A 21,521-nucleotide genomic window follows, 5' to 3' on the forward strand; every position below is an offset into this window, starting at 1 on the left:
AAGCCCCATGTGTTTAAAAATCCTTCTTGTTCGCCTTTTTTTCCCTATAAAATGTATAGCAAATCTTACCCCTCGGTATTCTACATAAGACCAAAGAGGCCTGTGTTTGGATAGCACCTACGAAAAAGGGTGCGGGGACCCTCGCTCCTTGCTGCCCCAGCTCAGATGCCAGCTGGGACAGTCACTCTGAAACCCGCCCTATCACCAAAAGAACCATAGCAGCTCTGGGGCTGAGGGCTGTCCTGACTGTAACCAGAAGGTAGAAATAGTGTAGGTTATAAGACCTGAATAGTACTTGGCATTCGGATTTGATAAACAGTGACGCGATTGATAAACACTAACCGGTTTTAATAAAACCACAACTTTTCTTTCGTTTCCATCAAATGGAACGGAAGCATGGTATTGACCAGTGGGAAGATGTAAGCTTCATGTTGTCTTACCTAAACTTAGCGTGAATTCTGGAAGCCTCCCCACTGGTCACGGCAACTCCTTCCGTGGCTTCATCTTGATTTTCCCTGTTCCTGTTTGGAACCTGTTGTCTGTTGAGCCCAGGGACTCCATTCCCACCCCCTCTGGTCTGGCTTGTTTCAGCCCAGCTCAGCCGATTCCCTGGTTCTCGTGAGCATCCCTGATGCCCTTGCCTGCATCATCTTCCACCACCCCCACCTTCCCATCTTCAGCCGCACGACCATTACCCCCTTCAATATCTAGAATGCCAGGCAACGCTCAGTAAAATCACAAGCTGTCCTTTGACAGCTCTAACATCCTCGATCCTTCACCGGTTGACTGTAAAACATAGTCTGCAAGGACTTCAAACCTGTTCTACTTGGACCCGGGTCTATGTTCTACCCTCACTGCCAAACCCTGCAGAATCATACATGGTGGGAACAAGTCCATCCGGGGTGAATTTTCTCAAGGTGTCTCTTTATCTATACCACATTTACATTTATATTTGCCTCCCCCCTCTGTTTTTTCTTTTTGCCTCAAATAAAGAAATTTCTCTTGGCATCACCTAAGAAAGTTGGACATGCCGTGAGTCAATACGAGACGGCGTACAGGATGTTGCACTCGGGAGGGGTGGACTGTGTTACCCCATTGAGAACAGAAGACCCTCCACGTTCACAGACCAAGAGCTTGGCCTTGGTGGCTTTTGTAAAGTGCCCGGGGCCCAATATTTTTTTTGTTTTGTTTTGTTCTGTTTATTTGTCTCTGCCCAGTTTCCTATTGACTTATTATACTTACCCTTTTAGAGCTTCTCTTGATTTATGAAGGGGAGGAGATGACAGAGAGGACCAGGCTAACTCCACATGTCCCTTTCCTTCAGAATCTAAACCTCCCCCTTCATAAACGCGGAGATGAGACGCTGTTTCATGGAGCTTAGAGTTTAGTGGGAAAGGCAGTGTGAAATGCAATAAAGTACAAGGCAGCCAAAGTGCAATAATGGACGTCTACCCAAGGCACACGCGGGAATCAAAGAAACAATGAACTCATCTGGGCGTAGAAGCAGGAAAGCATTACAGACAAGGGCCCACTGAGCCAGGTCTTAAAGAACCGGTTGTTCAGTGGATAGGTGGGGAGGAACCCATCAAATATTTGTTAGATTAATAAATGTAGGGCTTATCACACAGAAAAATGAACATGTGCCGAAAGGCTGACAAAATTTAAACTCTTCAGAAAATGTGCAGACTCAGTCCAGCCAATCAGGTGGGGGGAAGAATGGTGGCAAAAGGGTCTGAGGGCTCAAAAAATAAACTAAAGAGTTTGCCAAAGAAAAATTAGATGAAGGAAGGAGCCCCAGCTGGCTCAGTCGGAAGAACTTGGCGACTCTGGAAGTTGGAGTCGTGAGTTCAAACCCCGTTATCGGGTGTAGAGGTTATTGAAAAGAGATAGGGGTGCCTGAGTAGCTCAGTCAGTTGGGCGCCTGACTCTTGATTTGGGCTCAGGTCATGATCTCAGGGTTCGTGGGTTCGAGCCCCGCGTCAGGCTCTGTGCCGACAGTTCAGAGCCTGGAGCCTGCTTCGGGTTCTGTCTGTCCGTCTGTCTCTCCCTCTGTCCCAGTCCCGTTTGTGTTCTGTCTCTCTCTGTCTCTCAAAAAAATAAATGTTAATAAAATTTTTTAAAAAGGGAGATGTCCTCCCCCTAATAAGGGAGTATGACTTGACACCAGAAGAAAACCAGGATGCCTCTATTACAGACTGCATTCATCCTGCATCTGGATGGTGGTCAAAAATGTATTGCTTTCACTCCCCACCTCCAGTTCCCAGACTCCAATTTTTAACCCAGAGGAAATTGTAACTGAATTATGAAGTCCTTTCAAAAGTAACGTTTGACACATCAGTTATAGAAGCCTTAGAAAAGGTACACTGGGTGCCTGTAAATTTTATAATTATGTTAATTCAAACTCAAAGACACTCCCATGAATTAAAAAAAAAAGAGATATTTCCAGTTCAAATCACACAGTTTGTTCTGCCTGCCATGGCGATGTGGGGAATATTTGCTGTGTGCGCTAAATTCTCTCCTTTAACTGCCCATGTCTGGAGAGCAGGGGACCAGAATGGAGATGAGCACAGGAGAGCGAAGATGAGAGTTTTATTGAACGTGGAGGTTTGATTCGCTTCAGAAGCACAATCGCAGTGAGACCTAAGGCAGGTGTCTAGACAGGTGAGGACTTGCTCGCATCCCAAAAGGGAGGATGCTTTTCTTGGACTTGGGAGCAGAATGCCAGGGCTGGGCTGGGCCACCAAAATCAACCAGCCCATGACAAAGACCCATGCTTTGTCATGCATTCATTTACTCATTCGTCCATTTAGTTGAGCACTCGCTGTGCACAAGACGCTCTTTAGGACCCTGGGGTATGTTGGTAAACAAAACAGACCCAAAGGCGTCCTCTTATTGATTTTATTGATTCCTAAGGGAGGAGTCAAGTAATAAACAATAAGAATAAGCAATAAAGCGAATGAATAAGCAAGTTACACGGTAACCAAAGGAGGAGGGTGGGATAACAGAGACCACAGTAACCGTGAGAGGAGGGACAGGTTGCAATCTAAAGAAGGTGGTTGGGCAGCTTTCACTGTGAAGGTGATGTTTGGAGCCACAGGGATCTCTAGGAAGAAAGCCTGGTTGACTGTTGTTTTATTCTTCCCTCCAAAATAACCCGGAGTGATCTAAAATGGGATTTTTAGCAAAGTACGCCATTGGCTGCAGAAGCCGGGTTTTTGTGTCCCACCCAGAAGTCCCGGGTCCTAGGCAATTTGTTCTGTCATGGGCTAACATTAGCCCACCAGCCTCACCGGCCTGATGCTTCCGGAGCCTCTACTCGAGCCCTCCCGTGTTGTAGCGTGTCGGAATATCATACAGTTGTCTTTAGGCGTTCATCCCTGTATGAGACCGTAGAGAAACTCAAAGACTGGGGCAAACAGGGTCAAAAGCTGACCCTGACACATAACGCTGATTGTCCTTGGGCAAGTTATTTAACCGTTAGGGGTCTTCGTGTCCTTATCTATGGAGATAAGATAATAATGGTACTTGGCACACAGTAAGCACTTAATTAAAGCTAACCCTTTTGGGTGGTGCCTACACTGGTCTCTCTACTACGGTCTCTCTGGAGGCAAGGTCCCTCTCGTGTTCCATCCCTGTTCCATCTCGTGTTCAGCAGCCCCTAGCACGGGGCACAGCATGTGGAAGCATGGTTACGAGTAAAGGAACGCAGCGTGTCCAAGAAAACCCCAAAACACAACCAAAGCCCCACTGGGGGACTCACCCTCCATTTCTGGTTGGTAAATAGCCACCCGTCCATTCACCAAGATGAGAAGTTTAAACACACACACACACACACACACACACACCAGAATTGGATTTTATCTCCCTTTTTCCCTGAATCTGCTATCTTGGGAAGGGAAGAGTAACCTGGTAAGGGGAAATGTGTGGCCAAGTTTACTTTCCCAGCAAGGCTAATAAACAAGACCATTTCTTATCCAAAGTATGTAGTATGTCCCGCCCTTTGTCCTTCAAAATGAATTCTTCCTCTAAAATGAAAGTATAATAATAATAATAATGAGCTTAATAATGAGCTTAATTCTTTGGTGCGGCAGGCGATTCTATATACAGAAGGTGATTCTATATGCAGAAGTCACAAAGAGACTCAAAACTCTGATCCCAAACGCCTTGCGGTATGGATAAAACGTTCAGTGTCAAATTAAAAAACTCTTCCTCAGTCGCCCCTCTGGCTGCATTTTAGAGTTCCAGAACCATGATATCAGCGGTGCTCAGACTGTTAATATGTGTTAGTCTCTGGTGGCAAATGTGCAAGGTCGGCAGTCACCAGTCCCTTCTGGATGTCCCAGCAGGAACCCAGTGGTTACGACCCGCAGGCGTCTCTGAGCCTCTTAAGGCTGAGAGGCTACAGAGGTGGAAATCACATGCTGGGCTGAGAAAATTGGCGACCTGATCATGCTTGCCGAGCTGGTTTGCATGCAGGTGTTGAGCCAAGACACCATTGTATATCCAGGGTAGGCCAACTGTGGTTCCCAGACCAAAGCCACCTTATCGCTTGTCTGCATACATAAAGTTTTATAAATACATTTTGCTGTTGGTTATAGCAGTGATTTCTCCGCGTTTCACAGTGGTGGCCTGGCCTGCCAAGTGTGTGGCCCCAGCTGGACAGGAATCCTACCAACTTGCCGCTTTCCTGGTGGGAGTCCACAATCTGGAACAAAGGGTGGCAAATTCTGGCCCACTGTTTGTTTTGTCGATAAAGCTTTATTGGAACACATCCATGCCATTTATTTATATAATGCCTGGGAGTGTTTTGAACTCTAAGGGCAGAGTTCAATAGTTGCAGCAGGGGCCTACAAAGCTTAAAATATTTATTATCTAATCCTTTACAGAAAATGTTGCCAACTCTCCTTCTATACAAGTGAAGTTTCCTGAAGCTTTGCCACCCAGAGGAGGCTGGGAGGCAATTAAGTCATCTCCCAGATAAAGCAGTCGACACTTGCATTTACACTCTGAGGAATCTGGGGACTAGCCTTGGACCTTGAAGTGGCAAGAAAACATCATCTCTCACGTTAAATTAAGGATGCTAAAGTGAGGGGCACCCGGGTGGCTCAGTTAAGCATCCGACTTCAGCCCAGGTCAGGATCTCATGGTTCATGACTTTGAGCCCCGCTTCGGTCTCCGTGCTGACAGCTCAGAGCCTGGAGCCTGCTTCGGTTCCTGTGCCTCTCTCTCTCTCTCTCTCTCTGCCCACCCCCCCCCGCCAGCTCTGTCTCTCAAAAATAAAAATAAAAATAAACATTAAAAAAATGGATGCTAATGTGAAATTGACTGGTCTTGCTTTCTTTGTATTTAATTTTTAAAGTTTTCTTTTGGTTTTAGAGTTGTATAAGAACAAAAAGAATAAGGAAGTTTTACCAAGATGTCTGTTTGTAAAGATTTAATTTACATTTGAATAAAAATAATTTGAGCAACACTAGAACTCCTGGAGAAGTTTTGTGAGGGGATCTGTACATCACTTGGGTTTGAGAAACACTGGTGAGGTGTCTTTTTCCTCAGACCTTCACACCGGCTTTCCTGCCCTCTGTTTTCTCTCTGCTTCGATTGACTGATTGACTGATAGATTGATTTTTAAAAAATATATTTTATTTATTTATTTTAAATAATCACTATGCCCAACCTGGGGCTCGAACTCACGATCCCGAGATCAAGAGTCACGTGCTCCAGCAACTAAGGCAGCCAGGCTCCCCTCTGCTCTGAATTATATCCTTTAACCAGGGGCCAGAGAACTTTTTTCTGTAAAGTGTAGATAATAAATATTTTAGATGATCTCTGTTGTATAGCACAAGGCATAAACAAATGGGTGTGGCTGTGTTCCACTAAGACTTTATTTTTTATTTATTTATTTATTATTTTTTTAATTTTATTTTTTATTTTTTAAAATTTACATCCAAATTACTTAGCATATAGTGTAACAATGATTTCAGGAGTAGATTCCTTGGTGCCCCTTCCCCATTTAGCCCATCCCCCCCCCACTCCCTCTAGTAACCCTCAGTTTGTTCCCCATATTTATGAGTCTCTTCTGTTTTGTCCCCCTCCCTGTTTTTATATTATTTTTGTTTCCCTTCCTTTATGTTCGTCTGTTTTGTCTCTTAAAGTCCTCCTATGAGTGAAGTCATATGACTTTTGTCTTTCTCTGACTGACTAATTTCACTTAGCATAATACCCTCCAGTTCCATCCACGTAGTAGCAAATGGCAAGATTTCATTCTTTCAGATTGCTGAGTAATACTCCACTGTATATATATATACCACATTTTCTTTATCCATTCATCCATCGATGGACATTTGGGCTCTTTCCACACTTTGGCTATTGTTGATAAGACTTTATTTTTAGACACAGAAATTTGAATTTCACATAATTTTCATGTGCCGTGAAATATTCTTCTTCTTTTGGTTGATTTTCAACCATCTGAAAATGAAAAGAAAAAAATCTTAGCTCATGAGACGTAAAATCAAAACACGAGGGACTGAATTTGGCCCATAGGCCATGGTTTGCCAACCCCTGTCCTTTTTATCAGTGAATGTATCTTTCTTTCTTTCTTTCTTTCTTTCTTTCTTTCTCTTTCCTTCTTTCTTTAAGTTTATGTATTTATTTTTGAGAGAGACAGAGACAGAACAAGGAGGGAAGGGACAGAGAGAGAGGGAGAGACAGAATCCCAAACACGTTCTGAGCGGTCAGCACAGAGCCCTATGCAGGGCTTGAACGCACGAAACTGTGAGCTCGTGATCTGAGCTGAAACCAAGAGTCAGACGCTAACTGAGCCACCCAGGTGCCCTCCTTTCCTTATTTTTTTTTAAGTAGGCTCTACACCCAGCGCAGAGCCTAACGTAGGGCTTGAACTCACCGCCCTGAGATCAAGAACCGAGCTGAGATCAAGAGTCAGACTCTCAACTGACTGAGCCATCCAGGCGCCCCAATGAATAAAAAGTCAATTTTATTGTGTTCCTGTTTAGAAATCTGCCCTTGGTTTCTTTGTTTGTTTGTTAAATAAGATTAAGTCCATCCACCTAGGCATAGCATTCCAGCCTTTAGCACATTTTCCCAAACCCATTTTCTTCTATACTCCTCCATAAAAATCTATGCTCTGAAAACACTGAACTTATTACTTTTTCCCTGTTATTCTGTTTTTTTTTTTCTTTCCCCATGTCATCTTGCCTTTTCCATGTGGTCTTATTAGCCCCTCATTCTTCACCTGGCAAAGCCCTAAATGTTCTTTCTTCCTGGTCCCATCTGTCCCCACAGCACAGCTAACTGCTCCCTGGCCACTGTCATATAATGCTCAGCCCCCTTGTTAAAGTAGCACTTGCGATGTTCCATTTTCATGCTCTCTCTGAGTAATGCATTGCCCTGATCCCACGAGCCTTTTGAGAGCAGGGATCATGACAATTCAACCCTGCATCCCTAACATCTAGCACAGTACCCTAACACCGAACAGATGTTCAACAAAAATTTTCCAAGGGAATCTCCAGCAATCATTAGGAAGAGCCGTAAGGGCTACTCTTGACTGAGTCCTTTTTTATTCCAGACACTGTACTGAGTACTTGGCATGCATGATCTCAGTCGGTATGTCAGGTTCAAGGCATTTTCCCCTCCCACTCGGGTTTTCTTTTTTTATTGGGTCACAACTCCTTAACTGCATAAGATATTCACTACATATTCAACCGTGGGTTTTAACCATCAGAGGCAAGGCTGATGGAGGAAAGAAACATTTCAGTCCCTCCCATCCCACTGGCTCTGCTTTGCGATTTAAGGCAAGCCTATCTATTTGCCCTGTAGCAGCCCAGTGCCCTACAAGAGAGAAACATTACCAAGTTCTTAGTAAAGAACAGATAAAAATAAACTGTTGGCATTTCAGCAGAATTCCTCTTCATCTTTGTCACTGGGCAAAATTAGGGGCCTGCCCTCCTTTACTGGAGTCGCTAGAACATAAATGAAACCCAAGTTGAGTCAAAGAGGGCCCCGGGGACCTGATTGTGCATTCTCCTCCCGGCTGAGGCGAGAAGAGAGGCCCTTTGTTTGGCAGTGGATGCTTTCCAAATTTAGAGAGTCCTTAATGACTCTTCAACTGCATTACATCCTGAAGATAATTAGTAATGTTGCTGCTCAGCTGTTCAGCACCAATCAATCAAAGAAGATACACACAACATGCAATAAATCCAGAATCTGAATCCATTCCAAGGGAGGAAAAGACATCCCCTTCAAGGTCCAATAAAAGAAGTCCACCCTTCTGGGAAATATATTTAGAGGGGCAAAGATTAAGCAAATAAGTGGACGTTGTTAGCTTTTGTGCAATCGTGACTCATTTTTGTCTCGTTCGTCAATGGTGGAGGATGTATGGAGGAGAGGTCTTTATGAGGAAGCATTATACAGCGCAAAGCAGGTGAGATACTGAATTTTTCTGAAAACTTGGGATAGCTCCACCTTTGCTAGCGACCGGTTCCAAAGCTACTTTCCAGAAACGTTCCCGGGCTCTTTCTTTGGGCCACGGCTCTATAGCCTGGGGCCACCGCAAGGCGGACTAGGCATGGTACCTGCCTTTGCAGTGTCTCGGCAGGGAGATTCATCCCTAAACTAAATGAAGATGTGGGAGATGCAAATTTTGGGGGGAGCTGCTGAGCAAGGTTGAGAAAGATGAGTATCTAACGAAATGGGTAACGTAAAAGCAGGGGTGAAGTTGGCTGAAAGGATGATGGAATGAGAGGCAATAGAAAAAAATGAATGCAGACAACTTTTTAATTCATTTATTTTTAGGGAGACAGACACAGAGAGAGAGGAAGGGGGGGCGGTGCAGAGAGAGAGGATCCCAAGCAGGCACCTATCGGTGTGGAGCCGGACGCAGGGCTTAAACCCACGAACCGTGAGATCATGACCAGAGCCCAAGTCAGATGCTCAACCAACTGAGCCACCCGGGTGCCCCCAGACAACTGTTTTAATAAAATTTCCTGTGGAAGTCAGAGTATACTGGCAATAATGTAGAGTGGAGGGCGAGGGCCAAAAGAGCTTTTTGTGAGATTGTTTCCTTGTTTGTTTTAAGTGGAAGAGGCTCCTCTATGTAAATTTCAAAGGGATTCTTGATGGCGACGAATCACCGATCTGTTTTCTGTCCTCATAATTTTACCTCTTCCAAAATGTCACATAAAGGGGATCGTACAGCGGACCCCTTTCTGCATCTGCCTTCCTCCACTCAGCAAAACGCACTTCAGATTCATCCATGTCGTGTGTATCGATAGTTCAATCCCTTGTGGTTGCCGAGTAGTAGCCCATCGTGTGGCTTTATCCATCCATCAGCTAAAGGGCCTTTGTATCATTTCCCACCTCGACAATTATGAAGAGAGGTAGGCATTCACACGCAGGTTTCTGTATGTACGTAAGTTTTCCTCTGTCTTGCGAACATATCCAGGACTGGGATATGCTGAGTCATTGAGTCATATAACAAATGCATGTTTAATTTTATAATAAGCTGCCAACCTGTTTTCTAAGCGAGCTGTACCATTTTGCTGAACGTAATTCTTTTTTTTTTAATGTTTTCTTTTATTTTTGAGAGGCAGAGACAGAGCATGAGTGGAGGAGGAGCAGAGAGAGAGGGAGACACAGAATCCGAAGCAGGCTCCAGGCTCCAAGCTGTCAGCACAGAGCCCGACACGGGGCTCGAACCCACAAACCACGAGATCATGACCTGAGCCGAAGCCGGACGCTTAACTGACTGAGCCACCCAGGCGCCCCTGAATGTAATTGTTTTTAAAAATCAGCGAATTGAAATTTGAATTTAACTAAAGCCAAAGGCAAGGGACCCGGCAAAGAGGGAGAGAGCAGAGGTACGGAGTGGAGCTGGGGACAGGTGACTCATGAAATTTCCAAAAAGAAGAAGGGGATGGGGTCCAGAGAACGGGAGCAGGGGCTGCCCTCGCACAGGGCAACCCCGCCTTTCTCATGCAGAGAGCAGAGAAGGCAGGAGCATTGGTGCAGAGGTTGGTGAGTGGAGAAGAGTGAAAGCGTGGAGCATGGAGAAGCGGGCTGCCCCGAGAGTCGTAGGATGGCGCACGGGCAGAGTGGGCTGGTATTCAGGGACGGCCACCTGCTTTTTGGAAGCAGCTGAGTTTGTGATATCAGCCGCAGGGTAACTGAAGTGCTGGGTAAGTACCCCCAAGCTGGACCCGTAAGGAGGTGAACGCAGGTGGGGACGGTGGATAGAAAGAGAGCAAACGAGTCATTTCAATTGTCAAGCTATTGTCTCAGCTTTGAGGTCACCAGAAGCTGGAACTGGTACTCTGCAAATGACATTTCTGCATGGCCAGCTGGCTTCCCGTTTCACTCTGCTGAGGGGGAGGAGGAAAGAGGAGGGAAGGGAGGGTGGAGGGAGGGCAAGATAGAGGGAGAGCGAGAAGGGGAGAGAACAAGAACAAGAAGAACAGAAGAAGGAGGGAGGGAGATAAAAATAGAGGTAGAGAATACAGAGAGGAGGAAGAAAAAGAAGAAGGAGGAGGAGGAGGAGGAGGGGAAGGAGGAGGGTCAGAAAGTGCAAACTTCCAGTTAGTAGATAAATAAATGCCAGGGATGTAATATGCACCATGATGACCATAGCTCCCACACCTGTAGGTATATTGGAAAGTTGTTAAGAGCGTTCTCATCACAAGGAAAAGAAACATTTTTTCCACCGTTTCCTTTTCTGTATCTACATGAGTTTGACGGATGTTGACCAAACTCATTGTGGTAATCATTTCACGGTATGTGAACATCAAGTCATTACACTATACACCTTAAACTTACAGCGAGCTGTATGTCAATTATATCTCACTAAAATTGCGGGGTGGGCGTGGGGGATTAAATAAATAAAGTCCAGAATGTCATTAGATGAAGGGGATGTGGAAGGAATAAAGTGTCCGAATTGAATGACCCAAGCGCCAGAAGAATAGCTGTTTTTTGGTTTGGGCGTTGTTTTTATTGAATGAGATGAGGTTATAAAAATTTACCGAGAGGTCTGCAAAGATTTAGACAAATGAAAAGTACACATCTAAGTCCTGAATAGAAAGACTCACTTATTTCCAGTTATCCCCTGTCTTGATACTATTAACCTTAAAAATAAAACTACCCATTATTTTACCAGCCCCAAATTGGGTTTATTTGGGGAAAGTTGAGAATTGCAACGCAGAACCAGCAAGCACCCACAAAACCATAGGCCAAGTCTGGAGACCAAAGCGGAGGACTTTGCTTTGCTCTTTTATAGGGAAAGGGGGGGGCGGGGCGGGGAGAGGGAGGGCTGTTGTAAAGTAAAAATCCATTGGACGAAACTGGGAGTTCAAACTGTAGTGGCTTCTCATTGGCTGAGCTGTGACTATCTCTCATTGGCTGGGCTCTTGCCAGGCGAGGAGGAAGCCTGCCTTCCTCCTGCTGGGATAATAAACTGGAATCCCCTGCATGGTCCAAATTTCCTCTCTTCTTGTAGGGTCTGCAGTTGGTGCTGGGTGTGAAAACTCCCCATGCCAAGCTCCCAAATTCATTCTGGATGAGGTTTCCTTTTATTAATGTTCACGATCCCAACTGGATTTCTTTGGACCTTGATGCTACATTTCTAGTTCTCATCTGTTAGAATATCATGCCAGAAACAGAATAGAATTTCAAGGCGGGGGGATGGGGGTGGGGGGAGAGCCGGTGGGTAACGAACATTCAACAGATACTAATACGTATCATGAAGCTAAATTATAAAACGGTAAATTGGTGACAAGGGAATACATGATCAATGGAACAGACCAGAAAGTCTAGAAATACCCCAAAGAAAACTATATGGAAATTTAGAATATGATAAAAGTGGCATTTCACATTTTGGGGACAATATTTTGGAGATAATTGCTGAACCATTTGGAAAAATATATTGGACTTATATCGCTGAATAAATAAGGCAAAAAACCTTTCTTATTAAGTTATGAAAGTAAGGAAAATAATCAGTGGAAGATGACTCAATCTTGCTGCCTTGAGTCTGATAATTTGTGTACCCTGGGGTGGGAGGCTTGGCTACTGAAATAATATCCAAAGGCAGTCACTTGGGTCAGGGTGGGACCACTTAAAGTGGGAAGTGACAGAAAACTAAACTCAGGCCGGCTTAAAAATTTTTTTTTAATTCTTTTTTTTTATTTTTGAGAGAGAGAGAGACAGACAGACAGCACACGAGCTGGGGAGGCGCAGAAAGAGAGGGAGACACAGAATCTGAAGCAGGTTCCAGGCTCTGAGCTGTCAGCACAGGGCCCAATGAGGGATCCAACTCATGAACCATCAGATCACGTGGTTCCGAGCTTAAGTGGATGCTTAATCCACTGAGCCACCCAGGCACCCCACTGGGCTGGCTTAAGATAAAAAGACAATTTGGCATATCTAACTTAAAAACCCAGAGATATTCAGAGATATGGCTCCTGAAGAGTCCAAAATTGTGTCCTCAGAACTATGCTTCATATTCTTTCCAATCTCTGACTTCCACTCTGCTGGCTTCATTCTCAAATTCTACCACTTGGTTCCAAGAGAGGTGCTAGCATCTCTGAAGTCAACTCCCACCAGGTTCCAGGGCACCAGGAAAGAGGTAAAGTTCTCTCCCAGTGGTAGCTGCAAAAGTCCCTCTGATTCTCATTGGCTCTGAGTCACATGCCCGTTCCTGAACCAATCACTGTTACCGGGAGAATACAGAGCCCCTATGGGCCAGGGCCAGGATGCATGTCCTTCCCAAGTTCCACGTGTAGAGAGTTGACTCCATTCAAATTATATAGAGTAAGAATTAGCAGAAGGGTGGTTCACCAGTGGAACTCAGGGGACTATTAATAAAAGAAGAAGAAACTAATACATAGCTAAAAATAACAATAATAGCAGGTGTCTCCTACGTCAACTGAGATGGTCGGGGTTCTCCTTTTATTTGTGTTTTACTTCCCTGAACCCTTTCCCAGTGTCTACTCATGCTTAGGATGTGCCTGCCCTTGACCTCTTGTGGGTGGAGTCCTTCTTTACCTATAAAGCTCCTCTTAAATGAGACCCAACTCCTTATCTCTACAGGAATAGCCTGGGGAGTTTGGGTATCATGAACATTAAAATTATCTTCTACACCAGCCATTTTTCATTCAGCAAACATGTATCAAACATATTCCATGTGCAGGAATGGAGGACATAGTCGAGAACAGGGTAGGAAAGAGGAACGAATTCACATGTTACCTAGAAACGATAGCTCAAATTGATGGGCATCCCCCTTGGTGGCCGGCCTTAGATTGCCACCAGGAACATCCCTATCTCTGGCTGTTGCCCTGTCCCCACCTAATTTGCCTCTTGGGTCTCAATCTGTCCTGCTCACAGACATCGTACTCCAAGCCAAAGACAAGAAAACAGCCCATTGGCTGAAATTGAACAAAAGTCAGCCCATCAGCCATGTGGTTTGAGAGTGGGATGCTTTTATCCCCCCAAACATTGATGGGGCTCCTGCAGTGACCAAAGGATCGTATGCAAGGAGAAAGATGAATAGAACGTGGGCCCAGCGTCCCAGGGGCCTGCCATCTAGTTGGGAAGAAAATCATGTGCAGAAATGGCTGCAAAGCGAAGAGTGCCATAATAGAAGCTATACAGTAGCATCGACAAGAAGTTCTAGAAATGGAAGCATGTTCTGACTAGGTGTGGGAAGGGTCAGGATTGGAGAAGGCGACAGTTGTTTTTGGCAAGTAGGCCCCGTGAGCTTGCGCTTGCAAAATAACTTACAATGTATCGTAGAAGCTTTGTCCTTCCTTTGTGATTCTCTGTACACTCTGGGCTTCAGCCCCCAAATACTGGCTGCCTAGGTACCGCGCAGACACAAAGCTCAAACTCAAACTGAAACTCAAACTCAAACTACGTGGGGCTCAAACTCATGAACCGCGAGATCATGACCTAAGCCGGCGCTTAACCGCCTGAGCCACCCAGGCGCCCCAAGGGAAGGACATATTTTTAAATCACCACAATACCCTCATGACTTTCATCATATTTCTCCTATGCTCATTAGGTAGTATGGCTCCAGAGTTCAAATGCCTGGGTTGGAATCTTGGGTCTACCGCATACTTTCAGTAGGACCTGAGGCAAATCACCTCTCGGGCCTCAGTCTTCTTATCTGCGAAATGGGGATAATATCAACACCCACTTCTTTTTTTTTTTTTTTAATTTTTTTTTCAACGTTTTTATTTATTTTTGGGACAGAGAGAGACAGAGCATGAACGGGGGAGGGGCAGAGAGAGAGGGAGACACAGAATCGGAAACAGGCTCCAGGGTCCGAGCCATCAGCCCAGAGCCCGACGCGGGGCTCGAACTCACGGACCGTGAGATCGTGACCTGGCTGAAGTCGGACGCTTAACCGACTGCGCCACCCAGGCGCCCCTACACCCACTTCTTATGGTTGTCATAAGGATCAAATGAGGTCGTAGGTGCAACTCCTGTACGGGAGGTTCATGTAATGCACATAAATACACAGGAACACTTAGAATAGCGATTGGGACACACTGGGCTCCCGCCAAATATCAGCTTTGTTTTTATTTTTTAATTGTTATCCAATCTCATCTCTGCTTGGCAAACCCCTGTTCTTTTAGGACTGGATTTGAATGCTTCCTCTTTTGCGAAGATTTCTAGATCTCCCGGGCAAATTTTCTTTATCTCCTTCTAAAGTGCTCCAGCATTCTGACTATCCTTATAATTAGTACTTCTCGAACTGTGTCGCCGTGGCTTAATGAGACGCCTGTGCCCCCCACCAAATGGTGAGGCCCGCGAGGACGGATTTGGATCCCCTTGAGAGGCGGATTCTGTGGAAGGAGGAAGAGAAACAGATGACGAGCAGTCTGTAGGAGGCTCATTTCTCACCCCAGAGTTGGGGCCACGAGGAAAGAGAAGACCGAGTTTTTACGGACAGTGGTTTCCCAACCACGGCCGCCTGGAGTTCACACCGACTGCTCCCCGGGGTCGTCTCGTGGAAGTTCTTAGAATGTATGCTGCCTTGGGGAGAGAATCCCCTCCATCATGGTTCTGACACCAGGAGCCTGGGCACCCGTTACACGTTCAAACACTTCTCGGGGGAACCGTTAGCAGGTTTCACACACAAGGAAGTACATTTTCAGGAGCATGTGATATTCTGGAAATGGCTTTATGCAGGAGAAGAGCAAGTCAGGAGGAGGGATGGCTTCGAATTTCCTGAGCATCTGGGGACAGTTGTTTCTGCTTCGCGAGATATTAGAAGGGCCTGAATTCAATCAAAACTGGTGACCCGTCGTCCAGCGGGCCACAGGGGAGGGCTGGGGAGAGGCGTTTGCTCTGCTCGGGTGGACCCAGGCTGTTCTCAACAGAAAGCCCCTGGATGTTGTGCCATAGAAAAGCGTGTTTCCCAAGCTTCACCTCCCCCCCAGAGTAGCAGATTATTACGCTCTTATTTAAAATGATGCTTAGGGGCGCCTGGGTGGCTCAGTCGGGTAAGCGTCAGATTCTTGATTTCAGCTGAGGTCATCTCACGCTTTGAGACACGGAGCCCTGTATCAGGCTTTGCGCTGACAGCACGGAGCCTGCTTGGGATTCTCTCTCTCTCTCTCTCTCTCTCTCTCTCCCTCTGTCTCCTCCCACATGCTCTCTCTCTCAAAATAAATAAATAGGCTTTAAAATGATGCTTCGAAGAAGTTTTCATCCATTGTACTTATGGCTGTTCCAGGCACAGACTTTATCTCAGTTGGCTCCGCATCTCGGATGTGACAGACGAGTCCATTCCTTCTTTTTGTAGCCTTTGCACCATTGTCACGCTGGAAACTATAGGATGATGGTCAAGGTTCTAGAACATGTCCGAGATGGACATAACCGATAGGAGTGCCCAAGCCCCGCTGAACAATTTCGGGAGCAGCTTCTACCCAGCTGAAGCGTGTCCTGAAGCCCCCGTGTCCGTAAGACGGGCCTTGTGGACGTCTGTTTCAACTTGCCTACTTTGCCTGCGTTCAAAAACCGTAAGTATTTCAAGCCAGGTAGCTGGGAGGGGAGGGTGCGGGGCCGGTCTGATTCCGCTCAGCATCGGGCTCCAAGAGTGGGCACGTGTCACGGGCCCAATCTGGCCAATCAGAGCTGTCAACCACCAGAGTTAAGGTAGAAGGTAGAAGATACGACTCACCTGCACCGTGATGGGTGGTAACCAGTCTTCCGATGGTGATCGCTCTGTATCAATGTTCAATGAGCTACAGCCATAGTTGCATAACACTATATACCATTTTTATTTCCATAAAAAGGAAAGGACAGAGGGGCACGGTATCAGCCCTCATGAAGTTACAATTCCAAGAGGAGTAAAGAGCGGGAATGACTATCACTGAGGGCAGAATATGTTAATGACTATCACAAAGAAAGTAGGGACTTGAGTCAGCAGAGGTTAGGAGACATATTTAACAGGGAAGGTAGCACTGGGCTGAGGCCTGGTTGGATTAGCAGTCAACCTGGAAGACCTGCCAGTCAACCTGGAAGACCTGGAAGGTCAGGAAGACCTGCCCTTTCCAGACCAAGAAAGCCACGAAGGCAAAGGCGAGACTAGGAAAGAAACAACCGTTGACAAGACGCTTGGATCGGTGGGGACGTGCGAGACTTGAAGGGGCACAAATTGCAAAGGCTGCTTGGTATCCACAGTGGAAGTTCTTAAATGGCAAGTTATAAATTTGGATTACTTCTGAAGGCAATTGGGTCTGTGCAGGATTTGATTGTCTACCGTCCATCTCCGGAAGGGTAGGTGAGGTTTAACTCTTCTTGAAATATTGTCTTCTACCTGAAGATACTAAATCATAAAACAAACAAGCGAGCAAACGCAAAGTGAGTGTCTTGTAAACAGAGTAATAAGGTTGGAAAGCTAAACGCCACTTTAAGGAGGAGCTGATTCCGCGAATGTATAACTTTGCACAATAAATTGAATAATGAATAATAATAAGTCAGTCATAAATTGAACATCACCTAAAACCAAACCAACCAAACAACAACAAAAAAGTGTAAATACGGTTGTCCTGACTGACAACAAGCTCCTGGATCCAGCCATACCTGAAAGCTACCACGTGACTTTTCAAGCCATGTGCTCCTATAAATTACTTTGTTGAGCTCAGGCAGTTTCAACTGAATTGGATTCTTTCTCTTGAAAGTCCAAAGAATTCTGACTTACACGGTAAGAGGTACGCAGGCAGAATGGCAAGTATCAATCTCCTCTTCCCTCACACCCTACACATCAAGCATCTATCTGAAATTTCGTACTGGAAATTCCTCCTCATAGAGAGCAGTACTAATAGCTTTCCAGCCCCCTTAAAACTTTGAATCTTTAAGAATGCATTTTCACGAGTACTTTAACGAGAAGGTGGGAAAGAACAAATTGATTCAACATCTTTGAAAAGCAATTTTGCAGCACGTATCAGGAACCTTAAACAACAAGCTTGCATCCCGTAAGAATTTCTCTTTCTAGGCATCCAACCTAAAGAAATCATGTGTAGTGTAGGTTTGTGATAAGAATGCCTGGAAAGTTAGGAAAGACGAGAACTCTGTTTCCGAACTGGCAGTTCTCACAGACGCCAGAATGTTGTTCGGGGTTCAACGCTCCTGCGCCCGCTGGGGTAGCTTGACATGCTCTCGGAAACACGTCGTCCCCTACCCTATGATGATGATGATTTACTTATTCTCTGTACTTCGTTGATAATGTTGTTACGTGCTCTCTACTTAGCTTCTCGCCACTCTGTAGTTTCTGCTTGATTATGGCGTCTGCTCTCCTTTGACGTCAGTCACCTCAGCGTCTGGTGCTGCCCTCTTTCTACGTGTCTTGTGGCCTCTGCCCCACGTCCACCTGCTAACCCTGTCCGGCTGATGTATGGCTCCTGCTGACAATGGTTCCTACTGACCCGTGCTGTGTGATGAACAAAAACTCCTACTGAACCACGTCTCCTGTTGACCTGCGGCCTCTGCTGACTCATGGCTCATGCTAACTCAGGGCTTCTACGGACCCAGAGTTCTTCTGCATCCATGGCTTCTGTCGACTGCTTGTGCCTCCTGACCCATGGCAACTGCTGACCTTTGGTCCCTGTTGAGCCATGGCTCTAGCTTACTCACGTCTTCTGCTGAGCCATGCCTTCTAGTGGGATGAAGAAAAAGATCCAGCCCCCCGGAAGATCCAGGGCTCCAAAAAACTAGATCTCAGTTCAGAGTAGCCCTGGAATCTCAAAAAAAGGATCTGTAGCGTGGGGGGCGCCTGGGTGGCTCAGTCCGTTAAGCATGGGACTTTCGGCTCAGGTCGTGATCCCGCAGTTCATGAGTTCGAGCCCCGCATCAGGGTCTCTGCTGTCAGCGTGGAGCCTGCTTGGGATCCTCTGTCTGCCCCTCCCCCAATCCCACGCGAGTGCTCTCTCTCTCTCTCTCTCTCGAAAATAAATAAAAACGCTAAAAAAAAAAAAAAAAAGAGCTAAGGGCACCTGGGTGGCTCAGTCGGTTAAGCACCTAACTTCCGCTCAGGTTATGATCTCAGGGTTCATGAGTTGGAGCCCAGCGTCGGGCTCTGGGCTGACCGCTCGGAGCCTGGATCTGCTTCAGAATCTGTGTCTCCCTCTCTCTGCCCCTCCCCCACTCAGGCTCTGTCTCCTCACTCTCAGAAACAGACATTAAAAAAAATTTTTTTTAAAGATCTGTAGCACTAATTATGGAAACTGCGTAAGAGCTCAGTATCCCTATGCTCACACATTCATGCGCATGCCCGCTCACGTGCACACACACACACACAAACACATTGGGTCTTCCCCTCCCCTCAACTGAATTTGCCCCCACACTCATGTCAACCCTACTGCACTTGAGAGAGATCAGGAAGAATCTTCTAGCTCTAGGCCAGTGGAAACAGCGTTAGTTTTTGCAGAAAATCCCTAACTCAAAGCATGCTTTCTCTGTGGAGCCCCAAGAAGCGAGGCTTTGCAGTCTGTCTGATGATTTTTGAGTTCTCTGGAAAAGTTTGTCCTCTGTTTTAAAAGGAATAAGTTCCTCTAGTGGAAAATACTCCTGAATATAAAATATTTAAAAAGGAAGACAGCAAGAAACACAGATTTATAGACTTTTAGGGGTAGAAGATACCCTTAAACTTTGAATCCCTCATCTGTTGTGTGAGTGTCTTAAACCACATCCTGTGTGAGCACAATCCAGTCTCTCCTTGAATGCCTCCAGTGAACATGAGCTCGTTAATTCTGAAGTCAGACCATTCCATTTTTTTGCATGGTTTTCATCATGGCAACGATTTCTTGTACCAATCCCGATATCGTTCTCCGGGTAATTAATTGAGCTGGGGCGGGGGGGGGGGGGGGAGGCGAATTTCTCATATCCCCAATTCTTCAAAAATTTAAATGCAAACTACCGGATCACTCATTCATTCTTTAGCCTCCGACTGAGACCCTGAAATGCCGTTCGTGCCAAGATTGAGAAACACCGCCCCAGCCCATTCCAATATATAGAAAGAAATGTTATTGTCCCCAAAGAAGGGATTTACCTGACGTGAGGGATTGCTTTTCCTCGAAATGCAATATGCTTGAGGATTGAGGGGAGAAAATGTCAGGGCTCAAAGCACTCTTCTTTGCTTTAAATTTACCGAAAAGTATGAAAATGAAGTTCTTCAATTTCATAGTCATCTAAAGAAAGTTTTCATTACACTGCTTTTCATCTCCTTGTACTCATTTGGAAGCAGGGCGAGGCAGTCCGTGCCTTGCGGCTCGGTGTGGAACAAACACAACTCTTCGCTCAGTGCTCACAGCCCGCCTCCAAAGCTCCTGTCTGTGTCTCCTCCTGGCTGCGTCCTGTCTGCACGGATTCCTACCCCGAGGTAACACGTCCGAAGGCCCAGCCCAGCAAGTTTGTGGTCCGGATCCGAGATCTGGGAGTTGCGGCCAAGCCTCTCTGCTTGTAATCTCCAGCCACCTGGCAAATTCTACCCGAAGAAACGTTTGTTGTTACCACTCTTGCTGCTGGATTTGCTGAATGCTAACAATCTGAGTATCCCTTGTTACGAAGAAGATGGCAAGTAAATAGAGGTGGGTTTATTTTCCCTTTAAAGGCAAATAAAAACCTGGGAGTAATGTTTGCCAGGAAAAAAAAAAAACAAAAAACAAACCCAACCCATTAATGTCCTTAGTATGTAAAGAACTCTGACACATCAATAAGAAAACCCGAAAGCTACTTAATGAAGATTGAAGTAAAACTGTAACATTTTAATCCACAAACACTTCAAATTAAAAAAAAAAAAATCAGTTAAGCGTCTGATTCTTGATTTCAGTTCAGGTCATGATCTCACGGTTCGTGAGTTCGAGCCCCGCATCAGGCTCTGCGCTTGGGATTCTCTCGCCCGCCTCCTATTCATGTTCTCTCTCTCTCCCTGTCAAAAAAAAAAAAAAAAATCGGGGTGCCTGGGTGGCTCAGTCAGTTGAGGGACCGACTTCGGCTCAGGTCGTGATCTCGCAGCTCGTGAGTTCGAGCCCCGCGTCGGGCTCTGTGCTGACAGCTCAGAGCCTGGAACCTGCTTCAGAGTCTGTGTCTCCCTCTCTCTCTGCCCCTGACCCACTTGCATTCCATCTCTGTCTCTCTCAAAAATAAATAAACATTAAAAAAAATTAAAAAAAAATCATTGCTGATTTGGGGCTAGGTATATCTGACCTATTGGAATAACTAACATATATTTCTAAAAAGTCCAATCTGGAATTATGTATAAAGAACTTTAAAAATAATTAATAGTCTTTGGAGCAATGTCTCATTCTAGAAATTTACCCTGGGGACATGACTGGAGATTCAGACAGTGATTTATGCACACAAATGTAATCGAAGCATTTATAACAGAAAAAAAAAAGGAATTTAAATTGTTAACAATTATGTGATATCCTATGATGGAAAAACTTGCAATCATTAAAACGGTGATTTTATTAAAATCTTATAATCCAGGGGCACCTGGGTGGCTCAGTCAGTTAAGCCTCTGACTTCGGCTCAGGTCATGATCTCGTGGTTTGTGAGTTCAAGCCACGCGTCAGGCTCTGTGCGCACATCTCAGAGCCTAGAGCCTGTTCAGATTCCGTGTCTCCAACTCTCTCTGCCCCTCCCCCACTCATGCTCGCTCTCTCTCTCTCTCTCTCTCTCTCAATTTCTCTCTCTCTCTCTGTCTCTCTGAAAAATAAACATTGAAAAGAAAAAGAAAACAATTTATAACCCAGTCCCCCCAATCTTATGTGCTAAGTCACAGTATTTCATGTAGTCTGTAACTGTCTGGGAGAGGAAGCATGGAGCAGTTTGGGGACAAGGCATCAGACTGTAGCAGATGGGACAGTGGCTCACGGGTGACTCTTTGTTGTTGTCTTTATCACCGGGAGTGCTCCCATTCTTGTGCAATAGACACGTGGCACTTTGAGAGATCAAGAGCTGCGAAAGATGGTTAAAATCTGAAAGTAACAGGTCTGGAGGGAAGATCACTGAAC

This window comes from Prionailurus viverrinus, chromosome E3, assembly GCF_022837055.1.
Source record: "Prionailurus viverrinus isolate Anna chromosome E3, UM_Priviv_1.0, whole genome shotgun sequence".
NCBI lineage: Eukaryota > Metazoa > Chordata > Mammalia > Carnivora > Felidae > Prionailurus > Prionailurus viverrinus.